Genomic DNA, 22,531 nt, shown 5'->3' on the forward strand with positions numbered 1-22,531 from the left:
TTGAGCAAGGGTGTTCCTCTGCTGGTGGTTAGCTGTGAAGCTGGGGAGGAAAGCGTTACAGGTGTTTTCCGTGGCTGCCAATTTCCCTACTGTCTTGGGTGCTGCAAACTGATTTTCTTCTGCCAGTGCATGTAGTTTACAAGACGATCCTCACATAAAACACAGTGGTTACATTCATGAGAACATATGCAAAATTAAACCACTGACCCAGTAATCAAATAAAACTTCTCATAAATTATTGAGATTGTTCTTTGCTTTTCTTAAAGCAAACAAGCCCTTTGTCCCTTAATTTTCCAAATAAATGCTCTTGCAACAAATAGGAACTTTATGGGTCCAGAAGGGGATGCAAGCAATAGCCCTGTGGCCTCCCAGTGAAATCAAAGACTTCCCTCTGCTTCCTGGACACGGGTTAGGGCTCTCGTGCCTGGCTCTACTAACACAGGCCAGGCATGCATGGCAGCACGGTGGGACATTACCTGGTAAACCAGAACCTGGGGTAAATTGGACATAAGGTCTCACAATGACTTGGACTTCACCCAGGTAGGCCTCAGGTAGAACCTGATTTTTCTCGATCAGTGATTATCACATGCAATTAAATATCAGCATAAACTGAAGGAACAAAGAATGCAGTGACTCTAAAATCATGATTATATGGTCTCAAGAGTACATTGGCAATAGCACCACCTTACTTTCCTGGTAGACTTGATTAATATTAATTAACGTCTCTCTCCTGAATGCATTTCAATTAATGGAAGGGAAAGCAACTCTCAGGTGTGTTGGATGAGGGACCAACTGGGCTGTTGTTAACATTTCAATTGAAGAGTTTACACGCAGTTGAAAATCTATACTGCTATGTATGCTTTGATAGAATAAATGTTTATCGTTTTTGATATTTATTGACTGCCTACTGTGTGCCAAATACTCTCTTGGCAGGATGTTTCCTGAATGAGCTCATAATTTACTTCAGGGTTCTGGCTATGGATGTAATTTAACATGATTGGAGAGAAAAATGGCTCTATTAATCAAACTGATGGATTTGTAAATTAAAATATATGAATCAGGATTTATGCTCCTATAGCACATTTATTATAATAAATATTAAAGTCTAGTGCTTGCTTCGGCAGCACATATACTAAAATTGAAACAATACGTTAAAGATGAGCATGGCCCTTGCACAAGGATGACACACAAATTTGTGAAGCATCCCTTATTTCTAAAAAAAGTTAGAAATTTACATCTAGACTACGTTAAATTAATGCATATTTTAATAAATAAAAGGTCATTTGAAAATTCAGTTGCAAATTATTTAGCTTATAGAATTTGTCCTAAGCCTACTGATAATTTGAGAACGTATTTAATGTGTAGGCTATGTTTTCTTTGGAATTTGACGATTATGTAAAATGATTATTTAGCAGTTGAAACACTGTGGAACTTCCTTTACTTTGAAGTGCATGTATGTTTGGGCATATTTCTGCTGAGGTAGTTCGGGGTGATTATTTTCTTTCCTCTTCCTGTATTAATACTGCAGAATCTTTTTCAGTAAGAGAAGCTTGTTGCAATTTCAGCTGTAACGTAGGCAAAGAACTTTCAGTAAAAACCAACATGCTCTTCTACATAGTTGACCAGAAGGAGGCTCCCTTCCACCTCACTGTATGAAGTTCGCTAAAAGCTTCCAAACTTAATTCTTCCCAGGCGGTTCTAATATTCCCCAGGCTGTCTCCATCACTGGTGGTGGTATGGGCAGCACTCTGAAATTTTCCTTTCGGGAACAGAATTTAAACTTGCGTCATAAAAAGATTTCAGTGAATATAAAACGTCTTTACACCAACTCATTTATCTATTTTTCTCCTACTTGAATGACAATTAACAAAGATGTTGGGATAAAATTTTCCTCACTTGGGATATCTCAGTATTCCTTAGCTTAATTCTTAAGCTTCGTTTTCTTTACAGCTTTGTTTTGTCAAGCATGTCCAATACATTTTTTTAATAGCATTTTGTTTTATTTTGTTTTTTAAGTAGGCTCCATGCCCATTGTGGGGCTTGAGTTCATGACCCTGAGGTCAAGAGTCGCATGCCCTACAGACAGCCAACCAGGCACCCCAACCGAGTCCAATACAATATTTTAAAAATTAATATTTTAAAAGGTATCAGTAAGGCGTTTGGATTTCTTAAAAAGCATAGCTGTCTCTGCCTACCTATTCATCTTAGTCTCTATGCATCTATAGGTAGGAGACACGTGTTTTAAAACAGAGGGTAATCACAGTTCACCACAGAAGCCCTAATTACATTGCGTTTGACAATGAAAAAGCCACTAGTAGATTCAGAGCAGAAACAAAAGTGCAAAATGTTTGCAGAGTGAAGAGGGATGTATCTGCCGCTGTGGGTACACAGTCCATTAAATGATATCATGGGTTCATTTTGAATACTTGATTTTCAGGTTTTGTTCTTCGTTGTCAAGGCAGTTTATGGAGTTATTGTAAAAACAGCATTGCTGCTCGTTGGAGGAGACTTGCCCTTTAATGATGAAGCAGAGCCGGTTATGAAATACCCAACTGTGACTAATTTTGGAGGAGTAACATCTCAAATAAATTGTCTCCTCAGAATGCTGTTGGAGCTAGTGAGCAGCAGAATGATGATGCATTTATCTGTGCTAATTGCTCCTTTGAGGGTTTATTCCTAGACAGGGCACAGAGTAGACTAATGCTGTACTTCTCACCTCTCTTTGTCACAAAGATTTCAGTTTTGGAGAAATATGATAAGCAGAATAATGAACCTCAGAAAAGTCTGTGCCCTAATCACTAGAACCTGTGAATATGTATGGTTTGTGGCCCCTTCCTGCATTTTCAAAGCCACCTGTATAACATCTTCAAATCAGTCTTACTCCTGCCTCCCTCTTACAAGGACTCTTCTGATTACATTGGTCCCTCCCAGATAATCCAGGCTAATCTTCCCATCTCTACCTTAATCACATCTGCAGTCTCTTTTGCGTGAAGATAACATATTCACAGGTTTCAGGGATTAGAGCATGGCTGTCTTTGTGGGGGCCATTATTTTACCTACCACAATAAGTGTTTGCATACCAGGTTTATACTCTTAGAATGCTCACTCTTAGAATGTTTCTTCTTGGGACACAATTCCAATGCTATGAGGAAGTCCAAGCAACCATGTAGAGAGACCTCCATAGGGAAGAACCAAAGCGTCTGGCCAACACTCCCAACTGAGCTCCCAGCTGGCTGCCAACACCAACAATTTGCCATGGGAACAAGGCTCCTATATAAACCTTCCAACTAACCCAATGCCCAAGCCATCACCACAGAGCAGAACTTTTTGATCAATCCACAGAATCATGAAGGATAATAAATAGTGGTTGTTATTTTAAACTCCTAAGGTTTGGATGTGGTATGTTATGTAGCAATAAGTAATTGAAATGCTACTAGTCTCTTATAACTACTACTTGAAATTGAGGGATTCTGACTAGAGGAAGTTGGGTTCTTCTATCAAGTATTCAGTATGAAACAGATGACATAGGTCAAAAACAGCGTCCCTAGCTCAGCACCTGGCACATAGTAGGTACTATAAATGTAAGAATTATCTTTTCCCAAGCAGTCTTCTTGCTACAGAGAGTAACACCTACCTCTGTATTGAAAGAGAAGATTTCTCCCTGTTAGAGAAATTTATTTAATAAGGCACATAACAAAAAATTTTCTGATAATTTTGCTCGGTGGTCCATAATTTAAAGTTATAAAGCCTTAACCTGAACAATGTCTGTATTCCAAAACGATCTTTTCTCAGAAAATACATCTTAACTAAATTTTAGAATATGAAGTGGAGTCTTGCAGTTCATATTGTTTAATTGCGCTGTCACACAAGAATCTTGGAATTTTTCTTAGTTTGTTCAATTGCTGTAAATGACTTCTGAAAGTAATATAATTACAACTTGTTACGGTTTATGCATTCATAGAATTCATGGAGCAAGCTGAATATGTAACTGTTCATTTGGAGCCTAGTTGATTACCATTTGAAAACAGTTAATGGAGTAGCTGATTAGAATACATTGCTAAGAGTCATGATTTAATTTCACATCACCTAGAAAAAATTGATGCCATGTGTGTTAATGGCAGTTTTGAGGGGCATAAGGATTGACATGTTTTCCTGAGCTAAGCGATATGGCCATGCTGACTCAGTGAAAAACTCACATTTCAAAATACATGAAGTAAGTAATACAATGCAACCTTCTGTGATTAAATTCATCACCTGAGGGGGGGCGGGGAATTCATCACCTGAGTATTAAAAATGTGAGTGAAGTTCATAAGTAAGGTTTAAAGTGGTGCACTGTGAGATTTGGATGGAAATCCAGCTCAGTGGGGGTTTTCAAATTTTTATAGCAAACTATTTGAATGAATTATGCTCACTTTGTGTTCAGCCTGCTTTTTTCCCCCCTCACCTTGGAATCACCAGACTGAAGCTAGAGAGATTTTTAAAAAACTCACAAATCTGTCATGTCATTCCCCCACTTAAAGCTCTTTAGTGGTTCCCTATTGCCGCCACATAAAAATCCAAATTTCTTAGCTCAGCAGACAGGGTTCTGTGTGATTTTCCACTGCTTATTTTGCAATCTTATCTCTTGACCATTTCCTTCAATGGCTCCAGACATGGAGAAGGACTTGTAATTATTTTCTTCCCTAAGCTACTTTTGGCCCAATGGCCTAGCTATTCCCTACATATCCCTAATGTCTTGTTGAAATGTTACTTCATCTTAGGAAGCTTTTCTTGACCCCTATCCTCAAGGAGCCTAAAAGCAACTTCATGTGCACCTCTGGTACTTCAGTTTTACTCATTTGATGGCACTGATGACGCCAAATCACGATTGCCTGTTGAATTGTCAACTGCCCTCCACTGAGCAGAAGTATACTGCAGGGAGTACTGTGTCAGGTTAATTTTTGACTCTAATGCTAATATGGTACCTGGCACATAGAGGAACTTGATATGAATTCACTACATGAACAAAGATGTATTTGCTCAAAGTGAGCAGAGTATAAAAGAACAATTATCAACGCCTCGCATTTAGTAGGCACTGGGTATGGATTCATTCATTCATCCCTTATCATGGATCAACACCACAGGATTCATCATTAGTTATATGCCATTTCCCACTGGCTTGCCATGTGTTATTTACAAAGGAGTAAGCTGTTGAACTGTATGGTAACATCATATACAGCAAAATTTTCTTAGAATGGAATAGGCTGGATTCTATAAAAGCTGAAACAGTAGCTTCTCATTTTTAGGACTTCGTGCCTTTTTTTTTTTTAAAAAAAAAAAAAAAAAAAAAAGTAGGCTCTGCGCCCAGTATGGAGCTCAGTGTGGGGCTTGAACTCCCGACCCTGAGATCAAGACCTGAGTTGAGATCAAGAGTCAGACACTTAACCAACTGAGCCATCCAGGCACCCCAAGACTTTGTGTCCTATGATCTTTAACATACTCACTCTGTATGCATCATTCTAATTTAGGTCTCAGACTAGACGGTTTCTCCTTGGAGAGCTTTTCTTGACCACTTAATCCAACATCCTCCCCATCCCCTCTCCCGTTGGAGATCTCCAGTAACTATCATATCAAGTAGCTTCAGTATCTTCCATTATACCTATCACTCCCTAAAACTATCTCACTTATGAATTTCTTTTACTTATTGACTATAAGCATCTTCCAGAATGAAAGTCTATGAGAACAAAGACTTGCCTATTGCTCTAGTGCTTTGAACACCACCTGTCATGTGGTGGGTGAATGCATGCATGAAATAATCTAAGAGAGCTTCCTCCAATGATGACATGGGCCAGTATCCCTCAGGATCATTTCAGCTGCCATTAATCAAGTTTCTTGTTAGACAAATATTCAAAAACACATAGGTGTTATAATTGATAAAATTTGCACATCCTATGATGACTTTCGATCAAGTCAATAGAACAGATGGCTGATTTTATCATAACTGTTAGTGACTTTTATTGGAGAAGAGAGATATTGGCCAAATAATCTTGTGTAATCTATTAATTTTGGAAAGTTATTATGGCAAAACAATAGGTTTTCTTTTTTAAAAAAAGTATGAATAATATGAAATCATTATAATACATTTCCATAAAATTAGTTTCTGGGGGACAACTTAGTCATCTTTTCTTTCATTTTCTTGAGAGGGACTGCACCCAAACCCTGGAAGGAAGACAGAATTGAAAGGAAAATGTGCTAATTTTCTCTGTACCCCTCACTGTTTTTTCCATGTGAAGGAGAATGACATGTTGATTGGGGCAGGAGGTCATTCACTGGCTCATGTTATGCGTTGGGTAAAGTAACTATGCACATCCTCTTTCTGGCATTCCACGGGAGATGTTATAGTCCATGATGCTTCATGCAAGTGTTTAGGTAAGAGAGTTTTATGGATTTAGCCTTTTCCAAGGTAGGCTCCAGGGTCTAAATTCTGGGATACAGTGAGACTATATTAAGGATCTTTACTATTGCTCTAATGCAGCCAATATCAGAGAGTTCTACATGCATTTCATAGTTTAAGTTGATCCCCATTATTTGAAAAACAGGTAAAGCAAACTTGACCTGTATTGGAACCCACAGGAGAAAGGGCAAGAGAGTAGACTTTCTAGAAATGCTAGCACCAATAATTGTTCTTCATGAATGGGAATGTTTCTTTGGCTTTTTATACAAAGAAAAATTTAGAGAATATGAGTATTGCATGTTACTACCATCAGAGAACAGCAATGTAATATTAATTTTTCTAAGTAAATGAAATGTATGGAATATAGAAATCCCTTTAATTTAGAACCTGAAGTTGTGATATTGAAATGATGTCCAGGGATGCCTGGGTGGCTCAGCGGTTGAGCATCGACCTTCAGATCAGGACGTGATCATGGGATCCAGGATCGAGTCCCACATCGGGCTCCCCCCATGGAGTCTTCTTCTCCCTCTGCCTGTGTCTCTGCCTCTCTCTCTATGTGTCTCTCATGAATAAATAAATTTTTAAAAAATGAAATGATGTCCATAGCACTATGGTCTTCCTGCCAAGTGAAATCTGGAGCCAGGCTCAGTAGAAGACTGTATTTGACTAGAATCAGCAAAAGGTTAACAAGCAAACATTTTTAGCTGTCAACAATTAAGCAATATACTGTTTCTCTTTATTTTTACTAATTCTATACACTTCTACAATGTAATGGTAGCAGGTGTTAGTGTTAACTGGTAGGTTTCTATATTTATTTTAGAAATTGACACTTCGTAAACATCAAAGCACTGTTGCATAGGTGCTATGTTCCATATGTCTAGAAACTTAGTCATCACTATCATCATTTGACATTCTTTATAGAGAGATGGGAAATAAAATAGGATTAGCTCTTTATTTTCACCTTAATTTGATAGCACTCTAAACTCCTAGGACTCTTATAATCTCATTTGACTGTAACCCAAATTTAAACTATGGACTAATACACCTTGATATCTAAGAATATAATATAAGATCCTGTTGTAAGTTGATATTAAACTCTTCTTGTTTATGAAGATGTTCAAGAAAAAGTACCACTTAACCAATGAAGGGGCACTCCCAGGAGAAGACGACAAAGGAATACAAAGCAGCAAATACTACCTTGTATTAACAAAAAGCTACTGATCTTTTATATTTCAAGAATGGCATATGTGGAAAATTGTCGAAAATTTTGAAAAGCGAAAGATGTCAACACAAATTGTAGTCTTGGTTATTTTAGTTCAGCCTGTGACATTTCTTAGATAACCTCTAATTCTTACTATCTTCTGAGTATGGTATGCAAGAAGACTGATAAATAAGGGTGCAGATCTTTGTTTTTCATTTGCCTAGGCTTATAGGATCATAAGTGAAACCTGCCCATTTTATGATCTAATCAATTTTCTTTGGTTTAACACCAAGACTAATGCATCCCTTTCTTAGGCTCTTCCAGCTTATCTGAACTTAGAGTTTTTAGTCATTCATGTAAAGCCTTTCATGTCAGTTTTAGATTTGAAAATGGGTCCCAGCTGCTCTGGTTTTTTAATCCCTCCCAGAAAGGCATATGTGACAGTGTCTCCCCCAGGTAGATTGCAGCTCCAAAGCTTTTTCTCCTAGGTGAGGAAGTACTGGGCCAGACTCTATTCATGCTTACTTCCCTAGCTGGCTAATTAGATTAATACATATTTTATGTTTTTTTATGAATAGACATAAGAATATAAGGAATATAAGAATAGTGTTTTATAGATATATAGTTATATATAATTATATGTATGAAATGATTTTGTAAATTGCTGTATGCTTAGTATTTTTGAAACTTCTTTCAGGTGCTAGTATGTAGTAAGGGTTCAATAAATATTGAATAAATGGGTGAATGAACATGTGAAGAAATAAAAGTTGGCTTAATAGCCGACTCAAGAATTCTGTTAGTTTCAATGTTTCACCCCAGTTAATTGGTTTTTTTATTTATTTACTTGAGAAAGAGAGAAAGCGAGTACAGAGGGACAAGCAAGCTCCCCACTGAGCAGAGAACCCCATGCGGTGCTGGATCCTGGGATCATGACCTGAGCCAAAGACAGACACTTACCTGAATGAGTGCACCCAGGAGCCCCATTTGTACAATAATTTTGAAAGCTGTTAAGTATTTGATTTATATTTTTTATCTAATTAAAGAACTAAACACTTAGAGGCTTGTTTGCTGTCTTCTTAAAATTCTATAACCTTACTTCTGAACTTACTCCCTAAGAAGTTTTAAGAGATCTCTTATCTACATTTTATTAAATCACCCAATTTCACATTTAGAAATTTCTTACCCAAAGAACTCATAGGACAAGTTTTCAGTCTCAACACACTTAGCTATACATGCCATATGCTAATTTGTTCCAGAATAAAGTTATAACAATGGACTCCATTCCAAGATTCTAGATTACATCAGTGCTATACAATAATATATGCTTATTTATACTCAGGGTGGATTCTTATATTCTTCTAGTAAGTGTGGAAAAGATTAAAATAATCAGTTTGGAATAATAGAATTCAAATTCTACTTTTGAAGCTTAAAGACAACACTGGAACTTTGGCCAAAAGTAGTAGATAATACTGTGAATAGAATTTATCAAAATGTAGATAAAGTAAGCATCCTGAAGCTATCCACCTCTGAAAAATGACAGACAGACTTTTTGCCAGTGCTACTTTGTCTTATTATATCAATTCAGGTTTTATTAAAATTCTGTTGTCTCTTCAAGGGTGAACATAAGTGGTATATAGAATAGTGAAGTCTTGCTCAGGATACGGTTACAGTCGTGGATCACACCACATACTGGCTGCACTGCTTTGACAATGCAGAACCTAAAGCAACTTTTCCACATATCTTAGCAAAAGGTATCTTTCCCTGTAAGTGCAAGTTGAGACTTGTTTTGATAATGGCTCCTTAGTATAATCGCATTTGAAAACTTTTAAGTGTACTCTTCTATTTTATTTTATTTTTTTGGTACTCTTCTATTTTAAATGTTTCTTTATAGCTGAAAAAGACTCCCCAATCAACATAATCTTAAAACATAAGTCATCTTTTCTTTGACATTTTGAATGAATAAAAAAAGATCATTCTCCCCATTACTACTTATGGCTGCCTGTCTGTCTCTAATTGCACACCCTCTTTAAACACACTGTTGAGTGAGGATAAAAAGGAGTGGCATTATATTTGTGCCACAAAGGCATCAGAATATTATATGTTCAAGACAGAAAAATTTTTGAAGACAAATGGAGTGGTGATCTCATTTTTCATCCTTATTATAGGTTAACCATAACAGTCACGGTATTTCCAAGACCGTCTGAGCAACTGATTTACATTTCTTTACTACATCTATTGCCTTGGTTGAATGACATAAAGGGTATTTGCCAAATTCACTGCTCTCAGGAGAGTTAGCTTCCTATTTTCTCTGCAGTTGCAGACACCAAGTCTTGCTTTTTTATATTAATATCTTCTAGTAGATGTCAATACAAAGCCTGTAAATATAGTGCTTTGCAAAAGAGTATTTCAGATACATAGTTTCTAGAGTTTAGAAGAGGGTAGCTTTATGGGAGCCTGTATAAAATTTACATTTGTTGCTTAATAAGCTATTGACCATAGCTCTGTTTTATTTTAGTAAACCTTAGGTGAGAAGGGAAAATAAGCTGAAATTCTGATGCCTAACCTCTTTGTTTGTCTTTTAAATGGATTGAATGAGGGAGGTCTGTTGGTTAGTGCAACAGAGTCAATAGAACAGCAGGATGCCACAAAAGCTGAAAAATGCGTTCTTAATAGCTTCTTGATGGGGTCAAAAACAGGTAATATTCTTTCACTGAAAAAGAAAATGAGAGATCATAAATGAAATTCACGCTATCCAGTTAGAAGTATCTGTTATTATCTAGTATTTTCAAATGTAAATAATTGTTTGTTTTGAATGGGTCACTAAGCAGGTAAAAAAATTTTTTAAACCAATAACCCTTTTCTTCAGTATTAAGATGAAAGATGAGCCAGTGTTCTTCTTGCTGGCTAAGTCATTTTACTAGTGAGCACCATTGTTTGATCACCCAATTTGTTAGATTTTCACCTTACTAACGGAAGGCGTTCTCTTTTTCGTAAACAGAGAAAACTGTAGGTTTATCTTTAACCAAACCACAGGGAGGCTGAATAGAATGACTTTTGACCACTCCCTTTTCAACCAGGCAGCACATGTAGACTAAAATGTGCATCAGCCAGTATGATGGATAAATACGGAGGAGGCGTGGACAGGAAAGGAAAAACAATCTGAATTTTCACTAATTTGCTATCATTGTAAATGACAGGCTTTAGGATCACATAATATTGATACCGGGTCACTTGACTCAACCCACTGATTGAACAGAAGTGAACCCTAATTCCAAAGAGATTAAGGGATGCTCATTCAATATGCCCGTGAAACTTGCTATTGGCGCCTGGAGGATGGAGTGCAGTGCTCTCTTCTCAGCTCCAGCGTGTCGTTGATAGGTAGGAAAATGGGACCAGAGCCATTATGTCTTCAAGTGAATCTAGCAGTCCAGATTTTAATGTGAAATCTCCCAATTTTTAAATATTGGCAACTGCATAATTTAAAAAAATTTGAAACATTTCGCCACTCAAATATATATCTGTGGGTTTCCAATTTGTAGCCTTGGGTTAAGACATATAATATAGTTCACAAAATGGTTCTTTAGCCAACAATTGTAAAAATGAAATGTGTTTTTGAATAATTGTAATTCAGTGAACACTTGTTAGTACCTGCTTGAGTGTACTGACCTTTTCCAAAAGTGTAGGTGGTACAATTCCATATCTCAAAGTTATGAAGTAAATATTTATTTATGATATCTCTGGTTATTTCATGGGTACTCAGTCACTTCTTCCTGACTAAATTATAATCCCCTAGAATTATTTATTCCATATCTACTGTAGCATCTTCTGATTGGCCTCTACTAATTCTGCTGCAAACATTCCATGCATCATCTCCAAACAGTGTTCAAGGGAAAATGGGACTGTTTCTTTCCATTTCTCTGTTTTAAAACTAGGGAAATCTCTCATGGAAGCTCTCCAGGATGTTTGTCCTACTTGTCAGAACAGTCATACCTTTATTCCTGACCAAATCATTGGTGATTAGAATGAGATTATCATAATAATTCTAGGCCAGGACTTCTCAACAGGGGTATATTGGTGCCTCAGGGAAGACCAGGGAGGACATTTCAAACCTTTGTTCTGTGGGACTGTCCCATGCATTTTAGAATGTTCACCATTTAAGACCCTTAATGAAAAATACCTTTCGATCACTAGGAAAACCCCAAAACCCCACCTGGCATTTCCCGAGAGCCTGAGAGTGGGGAAGAACATGTCCTGTTTAGGACAACTGGCTTAAGTTAATCATTTTGAAGGAATGAATTGGGATTAATCACAAAGACTGTAACACTCTCCCTTCATGTTTCCCCATTTCAGCATCATTTCTTTTATTATCCAAGCCAGAAGCTAAAGTGATATTCTTCAAACATGCTTCTTCCCCCGCTACAATAGCTAATAATGACCAAGTTTGCTAAAATATAAATTAACTCTAATGCTCTTGGTCACCTCTGTCATCATCATGGCCCAGGCCATCATCTCTCTTAGACAATTGTTATAGCTTCCTAACTAGTCTGTTTACATTCTTGCTCCTTGTTTTTTTTTTTTTTTCCAATAGCCACAAAAATGACCTTAAAATATATTCGGTATATGTAGCTCTATTTAATGAATTCCCACTAAATTATGGGTGCATTTATTTTTTTCCTCTCACTTGAACTCATGAGTGTAAGTCATACCTTTTTGGTAGATTGGATTGTTTTTCCTAATTCTTCTCTTCCTCCTTACAAAGGAATTACATATCTTTTGCTATGTGAGCCTTTAGTTCCTCCCACAAGAGTAAGCAGGTTTTATTTCCTTATTGTATTGATGTTGTACTTGGTTATATGCCTTTCTTTGACGTACAGAAAGCTGTCTTGAGAGACATGATGTTTCCACTTGCCCCTCTCTCATTCCTTTGTGTGAAGATTGTATATTAATAGCTCCTGGTCTCAGAAGGAAAATTCTTGGTGCGAACCAGAACTCAACACAACCTTGATTCAAACCCAGCTGAATCCTTAGTAATAATGTAGAAAAAATACATATTTGCTGTCATAACTGAGATTTCGAGTTTATTTTTCTAATGCAGAATCATTGTACCAATAATACACTAATTATAATTAGCAATAGTTGAATAATTTTATTCAGGGTTTCAGGCTAGTACTGTGTCATGCAGCAGATATTAAATAAATATTTATTCAATAAAGATGCTAATGGTTAAATTAGTTTTATGATAGGTAACTACATTTGAACTTATTCTAATTGTTTCTTCCTTAGTTGCTCTTGTATTAAGCCATGTCAGATTTCTCTCATTGATCATATAGGTCCTTTTGGAAAGCAGGAATCAAAGACACTCTTAAGTTAAAGTTCATTTCCATTTTCAGGTCTATAATCCCAGTGCCAATCAAATAAGGGGTGTAGTTTATTAGAGCTTTGTGGAAGTCGGTGAATTGGGTGGTTATGCAGAAAAATGAATTTATCCCATGTTGGAGTTCCACCATTCTGCATGCCAGTTTCTTAGCACAGACTGTATACCCCAGTGCAGGCTTTGGTAGACAATTCTATCCTTCGGCTTTTAAAGATGATGGAATAAAGACCAGCCATATAGTCAATCCACAAACATCTTGTCAAGAATATATCAAGTGCAAACTGTGTGTCCATGTCTGGGCAAGGTAGGAAAGTGCTAGGAAATTGGGAAGTTAGAAGGAAAGGAAAGAGCTAGGAAAGTGATTGGGAAGTAATGGGAAATCCTGGCTCTGGTCTCAAAGAGCTTACAATTTTTTCATGGACTCTGAGACCAGTACCTAGTAAACCATTGTGAACAATTATGGACAGTTTACTTACAAAACAAAACAGTCTTTTTTTTTTTTCACTTGGGTGCAGCTTTTTAATTTGTGTAATCTTCATCACTCCAACACTGATGGCTTTGTTTAAGAGGGCCCACTGTGTTGATGGCTGTCTTGTAGACAGTATCAAAGGGATTTCCCTATTTAATGTTTACACTGATGGTTACAGATGGGGTTCCTTGCTTCAATGAGGCTGTTGGGAATTTTGTTCAAATGGCTCCATTCAGGCATACTTATTATCTAATTGAAGGATCAAGGGAAGCTTAGCCCAGAGGAAGGAAGACAGAGGGAGCATGATAGCTGCTATCAAGTATTTTAAAGCCTGTCATCTGGAAGAAGGATTGAATATGAGGCAGGGAAACCCGATCGGAGTCTATAAGACCCAAATAAGTTGTATTCATCATAGGATTCAGGGTTGCCCTGAATGGTTTAGATGACTTCACTTGGCATGGGGGGCAGGCGGGAAGAGTAGTCTCCAGTGTCTATTGGTAAGAGCATAGTCACGGTTTTCAACCATCTCTGCCCTTGGTTTAGAAAATACTAGTGTCCTGAGTCTGACCCTAGGGTTCCAGACTTTCTCACCATCTGACAGGTGGAGCAGCATCTCTGATGTGTGCCTCCGTTCTTCCATTAGATGTCTAGAAGTGTAGCTGCAGACCAGCATATTCTCCAGGGCTCAAAGATGATTATGGGGCATGCTGGAAGCAGTGAACAGAGAATCACTGTGAGAGGCAGTTGTTCTTTCTAAACTAAGGTACAGGGAGGGGTCCTCTAGGCTGGCCTCAGCTCATCTTGTTCATGGTAGTCCTTCCCATTATTCATGGCCTGGATATCTCCCCCACCCTAAAGGGATCCCAGAACTGGGCTCAGGTTGTCTGCTGCCTCTCAGACTCAGAGCACCACTCTCTTTGCTTTTTCCTGTCTTCCTCCCTGGCTACCACCATGCTACTCCTGATCAAGCCTTACTTGTAATCAATCCTCATTCTATTTCTTTTCTCTAACAATTGATCTACTTATTAGAAAAAGTACAGACATTAGAAACCACACACAGTCTTATTACCTCTCTCCTTATTGGGAGGATATCTTACATGCTTCTCTATAGTTATAAGGAATTTTTGAAATTTCCTTACTAAGCAAGGGGAAAAAGTACCAGTTAAGCCTTCCTCTGGAACTCCTCCTTCCACTGAATACTTTCAATGCTTTGGGGAAAAGAACTCCTTCTCAGAGAAGATAATTGAGTTATTGACAATATCTTATGGGCAGGATGATATGGCTGGGGAGAGTTACATGGAAGGCTTAGCCAGAAGACTTCTAATGTCTGTTAATGAATTAACTCATATTCTGTCCCATAGATTGCTGTGTGTCCCAACATCTACAGACTAAAACTTTTCTCAAATCCAGTGAGTATCTTTATGATCATTACTTTAAAAGTCTCTATCAGACATATTACTTATATCCATTTCACACAGGTCTCTTGCTGTGGTTTAGTCTCATTCTTTCATTTGGGACATATTTCTCTGTCTTCTCATTTAGTCTAACTCTGTGTCTGTTTCTCTGTTACAATAGTCGGGTTCTTTCCTTGCTCTTTTTTTTTTTTTAAGATTTTATTTATTTATTCATGAGAGACACAAAGAGAGACAGAGACACAGGCAGAGGGAGAAGCAGGCTCCCTGCAGGGAGCCTGATGTGGGACTTGATCTCAGGAGCCAAAGGCAGACACTCAACCACTGAGCCACCCAGATGCCCCTCTTTCCTTGCTCTTAATGGTAAAGGCCATTAAGTCTTAATAGACTTGTGAAGAAATGTCCTGTAGTGTCCTGCAGTGCAGTGTCCCCTGTTCCCCAGGGCCTGGCATGTAGGAAGAATCTCCTATGTGTATCTCCTGTGCTTTGCTGTTGAGTCCTTTTCCTTCAGTCCAATTGTCCAATTGTCAGTCCAATTGTCTTTAAAGACTCTCTTTGCCTAGTGTGGGTGGTACTTCATCCCCAGAAGGGGCAGAGTGCATTTTAACACAGTGCACAGTGTCCTGCTTATGAGTGAGACTTCCACTGCTTGCCACAGGAGTGGAGATCCCGCAAAATGAGTGGGTTGAGAGATGTGGTGTTGACAAGGTTTGTGCCAGTCTTCTGGGGGAGGGGCCCCACGGCGTGGGGACTAAGGTGAGACTGGGAAGAGTGGATCCACTTCAGTGCAGCGTGGAAAGGGGTGCTTTATGTGAGCAAGTCAAATAGCAAGTGTCAGTGCTGGTTCCTGCAGGTGGCTGTTGTTTCTGCTGGGGGGCAGGTAAGGGAAATGGAGCCTGCTAGCTCCTTTGTTCCTGGAGTGGTCTCCCCATGATCCCTGTCTCTCTGGGCTGTGCTCTGAGACAAGCAAGGAACTCTCCCTACCGTCTGCCCACCTTGCTCCCTCCACCCCATCTGTGTTTTTGAAACTGCTGGTTCTACACTGTATCTGCAAGGGCTGTTTGTCATGCTGCCTCTTTATAGATGGAAATTCTGATTCTTAATGCCCTCCAGGCTTTACCAGAGCTGAACCCACTGATTTTTTAAATTCCAGGCTTTGTGTCCTGCTGGTTATAAGAACTCATGAAATTCAGCTCTTCTTGCTTTCAAAGGCAAATATTATGGAGATTCATCCTCCCTGACTCCTGGGCTCCTTGGTGTGAAAGTCTGTTTTTGCCCTTCTCTGAACCACTGGCTCCCTCCCCACCATGGGTAGCCATAGTCCTTTTCTCTCCCAGATGGCTGTTCACCTTTCCTACCTTCTTCAATGTGGCCTCTTCTCTACCTTTAGTTGTGGAGTTATTTATGCTGATGTGAGTGTTATCTAGTTGTATCCATGGGACAGGGCAGGTTTAGGATTTTCCTACCCTGCCATCTTCCTGGTAGACCAGTGTCCACGTAATACATTCTCTCATTCTCATTATTCAAGAAATGATACTGAGATGGCACTCATTCAATTCTCGTAACGTCTTTTTGAGGGGTGTATTAATTTTATGGCGGAGAAAATTGGAGTTAGAATACATACACATCAGAATGAGCTAGAAATGATGGAGACTGGACTGACATGCTGATTTCCTTGAATCCCAGAACCCATTCTCTTTCCTCTCTCCCACAATCTACAACCAAGAGAAGGCAAAGTCCTCTGGGAATGAGTTACAAGTTGAGTGTTTGGGGGAAGTAAAGGCAGGAAAAATATATTGAGATTGAAATTGAAATTATCAAATTCATAACATTCAAGGGTCAGCCTTATGAGAGACATGAACTGGTTTATATTACATGGAAGTGGGGTAAACAGGAAATCAGCATGCTTTTCTGTTTCTCCTATGCAATAAGAGCTGCCTCTGACATTTCCTGTATGACCAGCTATGCAGTCCTTCATAGAATCGAAAGTAAAGGACTGTGAGTTATTTACCTTTTTTGTTGTATCTTCTCTACATGTGTATGTGTTTCTTGCCTTTAAAAAACTTTTTTGTTTGTACAATTTATTTTAAGTTATTTTCTACAATGATTTGGAATCCAGTCTGTGATTTGGAAGACATGTAAACTGTAGTTCAACTACTGGTTACCTTAAAATTGTAACCAATTTACCTGGAAATATGGGAATTGGTCCTTTTATTTCTTTCTTCCCAATCATTGTAAATTCATATCAGTGTTATAAACCTAGACTCTTGCTTTCTTTCCTTTGTTTTGAATTATTTCACACAAATTATCCCTATTACTATAAAACCTTGTGTTTGGTGATGAGTTTTGTGTGTGTATCTTATTATTATACAATAATAATTTATAACAAGATATGTATATACATGTAACAATTTATAACAAGACATGTATATCCAGAATACATAAGAAATTCCTACAACTCAAAATAGAAACACAAACAGTACAATAAAAATGGGGTAAGGGGATCCCTGAGTGGCTCAGTGGTTGAGCATCTGCCTTCAGCTCAGGGCATGATCCTGGGGGTCCCGGGATCAAGTCCCGCATCGGGTTCCCTGCAGAGAGCCTGCTTTTCCCTCTACCTATGTTTCTGCCTCTCTCTGTGTCTCTCATGCAATAAATAAATAAAATCTTACAAAAAGAAAAACTGTGTGCAACTTGATTTTATTCCATTTTGGGCCATCTGACATCTTTGTTTTTATAATTTGAAAATTATACTAAGTATGATTTTAATTTATTTATTTGTTAGAGAGAAAGAGCAGGAGGAGGGAGTCTGACATCGGCTTCAGTCTCAGAACCCTGGGATCATGACCTGAGCCAAAGGCAGGCACTTAACTGACTGAGCCATCCAGGTGCCCCTATTAATTGAGTTTTCTTAGGACATAAAGTATGTGAATTGAAGTATATTGAATTTTCAGACTCAAGACTTTATTCCTCTTATAACTTTTAGTTTTATTTTTATTGATGTATAATTTATATATGGTGAAATACAAAATCTGTTGAACTTTTGGGTTGTTTCCAGTTTGGGGCTATTGTAAACCAAATTTTTATGAACATCTTTATACAAGTCTTTTTATGGAGACATATTTTTACTTCTTTTGGAAAAATACATGGAGAATGGATAGGTGTATTTTTAACAGTGTACAAAAGCATCAAACTGTTTTCTAAAACAGTTGTACCATTTTGTACCACCATCAAAAATGTATGAGAATTCTAATTGCTCCATATCCTCAATGATATTTGGTGTCAGTATTTTTTATTTTAGTTATTCCAGCATGTAGTATGTACCTGCTGTTTGGTTTTATTTCTCTTTATAAAGATTTTATTTATTTATTCATGAGATACTGAGCCACCCAGGTGCCCCTTATTTTGCATTTCCCTAGTGTCTAATGGTGTTGAACGAAATTCTCCTTCTTATTGCCATTTGTGTATATAAGTCTTTCCCCATTTTTTTTTTATTTTTACTTATTTATGATAGTCACACACACACAGAGAGAGAGAGAGAGAGAGAGAGAGAGAGAGAGAGAGAGAGAAGCAGAGACATAGGCAGAGGGAGAAGCAGGCTCCATGCACCGGGAGCCCGACGTGGGATTCGATCCTGGGTCTCCAGGATCACGCCCTGGGCCAAAGGCAGGCGCTAAACCGCTGCACCACCCAGGGATCCCCTTTCCCCATTTTTATTGTACTGTTTGTGTTTCTATTTTGAGTTGTAGGAATTTCTTATGTATTCTAGATATACATGTCTTGTTATAAATTGTTACATGTATATACATATCTTGTTATAAATTATTATTGTGAATGTTTTCTCCCAGTCTGTGCTTTCCCTATTGATTTACTTAGGTATTTTGAGCTGTGGTTTTGTATTTTAATAAAGACTAATTTTTGTTTTTTTTTTTTAATTCTGGGTTTTTTTTAATGGTTAATGCTTTGTAAAAAAAAGTATTGGCTTACCTCAAATATACTTGTGAAAATATTTTTCTATCTTTTCTTGTAGAAGCTTTGTAATTTTAGCTTATAAATTTGGGTTTGTAATCTATTCTGAATTAATTTTTTGTATGGTATAGCATGTAAGAGTCAAGATTCATTTTCTCCATATGACTAGCCAGTTATTTCTGCTCAGTTGTTAAGAAAAGAATTTCCTTTCCTCTATTGAATTGATTTTTTTTTTTTTTTTTTTTTTTTTTTTTTGCTTCTCTCGGAGTCTTTAGAACATGTAAAGATGAATCCATTCTGGACTTTCCATTCTGTCCCAATGCATTATTTGTCTAGCTTTTCACCAATGCCACACTGTCTTGAATACTGTAGCATTAAAGGAAGTCTTGTGATCAGATAGCGTTAATTCTCCAACTTTGTTCTTTCTCAACATTTTTGGAGGTGTTTTAGGTCCTTAGAATTTTCATATAAATATTATAAATAGCTTGTCAGTTTCACAAAGAAGTAAGGTCTTTCTTCAGCAAATTTTCCCTCTATTATTTGCTTTGATGCCTTCCTTCCTTCCTTCCTTCCTTCCTTCTCTTCTTCCTTCCCTATTGATCCTAGGTTGAAGCACCTATTTCTTTCTCTTTTTCTCCTATTTTCTCTCATAGTAAAATTTCTTAGGACTTTCATGGGAGTTCTGGCTAAATTTCCCAAAGTTATCTTAGAGTTTACTGATCTGATTTTCTGTTTCTAACTGCCTCCATTGTGGTTTTAATTTAGTGATTATGTTTTCATTTCCAACTAATTATTAATCTTTGATTTGTCCCTCTTAATTGTACTGTCAACTCAGTCGTCCCTTGAATCTTGCTCATGCCTGGATTAGTCATTTTCTAAAGGTTTATTTGATTTTGGCAGTAAATCAGAAGCAACCAGTTTCTTTCACAATGGAAGGAAGTATTAGGGTTGTTTTGTTTTCTCTTTTTAAACTAATACAGTGCCTAGAGCAGAAGTTCCCCAAAAAAGTACCTGTTGAGTTAGTGGATATATGTAATTTTTCTAAGTGCTTCCCTTTAATTATACTCCAAAATTTTTTAGGTTTCATGATTTTTCAGTTTTCTTTTACTTCCAGAAGGTTTCCTGTGCTTGCCAGCCTTTGTAGGAGTTGAGTGGGTTCTGTTAGAAATTGGTATGCTTCCTGTTCTTGCCAAATGTTATGCGGAGGTCCTTTGAATCTAGATAGAAGGAAGTAGGGAAGAAGCAAAGGACTAGATCAACAAAAATACAAATTACCGGGATGAGAGGATCAGGGAGGGAGCTGATGCTGTAGGGATTATGGCACGGATCTGTGTTTCTGTGCCAAATTATAGATTAATTGTCTCCCATAGTCCATGTGTGTAATTCCATGCCTGCTTTGGCTCTACCTTTGCTACAGGCAAACCATGGAGCCTTCCAGTGTTGGCCTGTGGTCCTGTGGTCCTGTCCTATGTTCAGAAGAAATCTACCATAGTCTTGCTTTCTATCCTTGTTCTGGATGTGTCCTTTAGTTAATAAGGATTGGCTGAATTATCTTCTTATTTATTGTCTAATATTTTGATTCCCACAGGAAGCCTTCTACTCTTTTTTATTTCTGGTATGAAGCAATGGAGATCTCTTCTAGTGTCTGGTGCGAAGGCAACATTTCCAATTTGAATATTCTATTGGTCACTTTAGTGAGATTTTGGAAAGAAACCTAGACTTGTGTGTTCATGGAGCCATTTTTCTCAGATGTCACATAGACTTTAAATGCTCTAGTCCAGCATGGTATCTTATTTCATAGTTTGAAATAAGGGTGCGATTATCAACTTCTGTTGGGTCCCCAGTTGTGCCAGAATGACTGAGAGAAGGGTTTTCCTTTGCCTTAAATCTAAAAGTATCATTCTTCTAATGATAGGACCCAATGTTTTTAACCAAGCTTGTCCTGGGTTCCTAGCTTGAAATGTGCTTTATTCCTTTTTTTTCCCTCCACAAAATATTATTTCACTTCTGAAAACACAGGTATAGATGAATCACTGACCTCTGTCACAGAAATGTACATTTAGTGACATTCATCTGATATACTGGGAAAGGAAATGTCATTCTTTGCTAGATTTCTCTAGTCAAGAAAGATTGAATATTAGAACATTGGAGTTCTAGCTGTTTTTCTGACTTTTTAGCTCTGTTAGTACATCTGTGCCTGAGGCAGTAGGAGCAGCAACAAAATACAATAACTGTACTTTGCAAAAGAGGAAGATGTCCTGTATGGATTCATCCTAAAAACCAATAGATTGATCACCTTGTAAACTGTTGTTCCTAGGAAAGGCTCTGATTTTATGTTGCTATACAGCTTTTCTGCCCATCAGAAGTTTTCCTGAGAGCAGATTAACTTTATTATTTGTTTCCAACACCAACAAATTTAAACAATTAGAACTTAAGCTGGTAATCTAATTACCTGACAACTAAAGAAGATTGTATATTGTAAGGAGACCAATATATCTATTTTATGTGGCAAATGGATGGTCCTATTTACCATGATTCATTTACCTGCTGTTTTGTGTGCACATTCTTTTGTCAGATTGATGGGTGACACAAGCTGTTCCACTAACACCAAAGAGAAATCACTGTTTTGCCACGATATTCAGTGGCAGTGTTTTTACTTTGTGTATGTAAAATTTCATGCAGATAAATGAAGTATCAGTCAATAAATATTTCTTGAAACCCGTAGCTTATGTTCAGTGCCTTGCTGGGTCCGGTAGAGGACACAAAAATGTATAAAATATGGCACTTACATGAAAGTTTTAGAGAAGAAATTTGATCGATAAGCTTTATCTGTTCTAACACATTTCAATAAGTTCAAATATAGTCTGGAAATCTTTTTATCGAGCCCTTTTATTTTCTTCAAAATTTTATTTAAATTCTAGTTAGTTAACATATAGTGTAATATTGGTTTCAGGGGTAGAATTTGTTTATTTTTTATTTTTTAAAGATTTTATTTACTTATTCATGAGAGACACAGAGAGAGAGGCAGAGACACAGGCAGAGGGAGAAGCAGGCTCCATGCAGGGAGCCCGATGCAGGACTCCATCCCGGGACCCTGGGATTAAGACCTGAGCCGAAGGCAGATGCTCAACCGCTGAGCCCCCCAGGCGTCCCTCAGGTGCAGAATTTAGTGATTCATCACTTACATACAACACCCAGTGTTCATCACCAGGGCCCTTCTTAATGACCATCATCCATCCCCCACTTATCTCCCTCTATCAACCCTCAGTTTATTCCCTATAGTTAAATAGAGTCTCTTATGGGTTTTTTGTTTGTTTGTTTTTTTAAAGTCTGGCTAGAGAGAATGACTATCTGGGTTTTTTAAAAGGCCTAGATATGGAGGGAAGCAAACCATATATATTTTTTTAATAGGGAGAATTAGAAATTTGTACTTAACAGATAAATGGAACTGGTTTTATTCATGAGCTAGACCTTCTTGTTAGACTAATGAATTGAATATGTCAGACATGGTAGTAGATATGCAATCCCTGCCCTTAAATCCATTATATTTTAGTGAGTGAAACAAAAAATAAACCAATAATTACAGCATGATAAGTGATTTAATAGAGGTTTGCAGACTATTGTCTATGGTCACATCACCTAACTTAGATTGGGAAAGGTTCCTGGCAAGGAG

General features: G+C 37.6%; 1 non-coding gene across 1 annotated transcript; it reads left to right on the plus strand.

The window, feature by feature from the left end:
• The first annotated feature begins 1,108 nt into the window (after window positions 1-1,108).
• LOC129520962 (U6 spliceosomal RNA) lies at window positions 1,109-1,215 on the plus strand. The gene has a single exon (XR_008666725.1). It is a non-coding gene; the product is annotated as a U6 spliceosomal RNA (small nuclear RNA).
• The last annotated feature ends 21,316 nt before the right edge of the window (window positions 1,216-22,531 follow it).

Source organism: Nyctereutes procyonoides, unplaced genomic scaffold, assembly GCF_905146905.1.
Source record: "Nyctereutes procyonoides isolate TBG_1078 unplaced genomic scaffold, NYPRO_anot_genome, whole genome shotgun sequence".
NCBI classification, from domain to species: domain Eukaryota; kingdom Metazoa; phylum Chordata; class Mammalia; order Carnivora; family Canidae; genus Nyctereutes; species Nyctereutes procyonoides.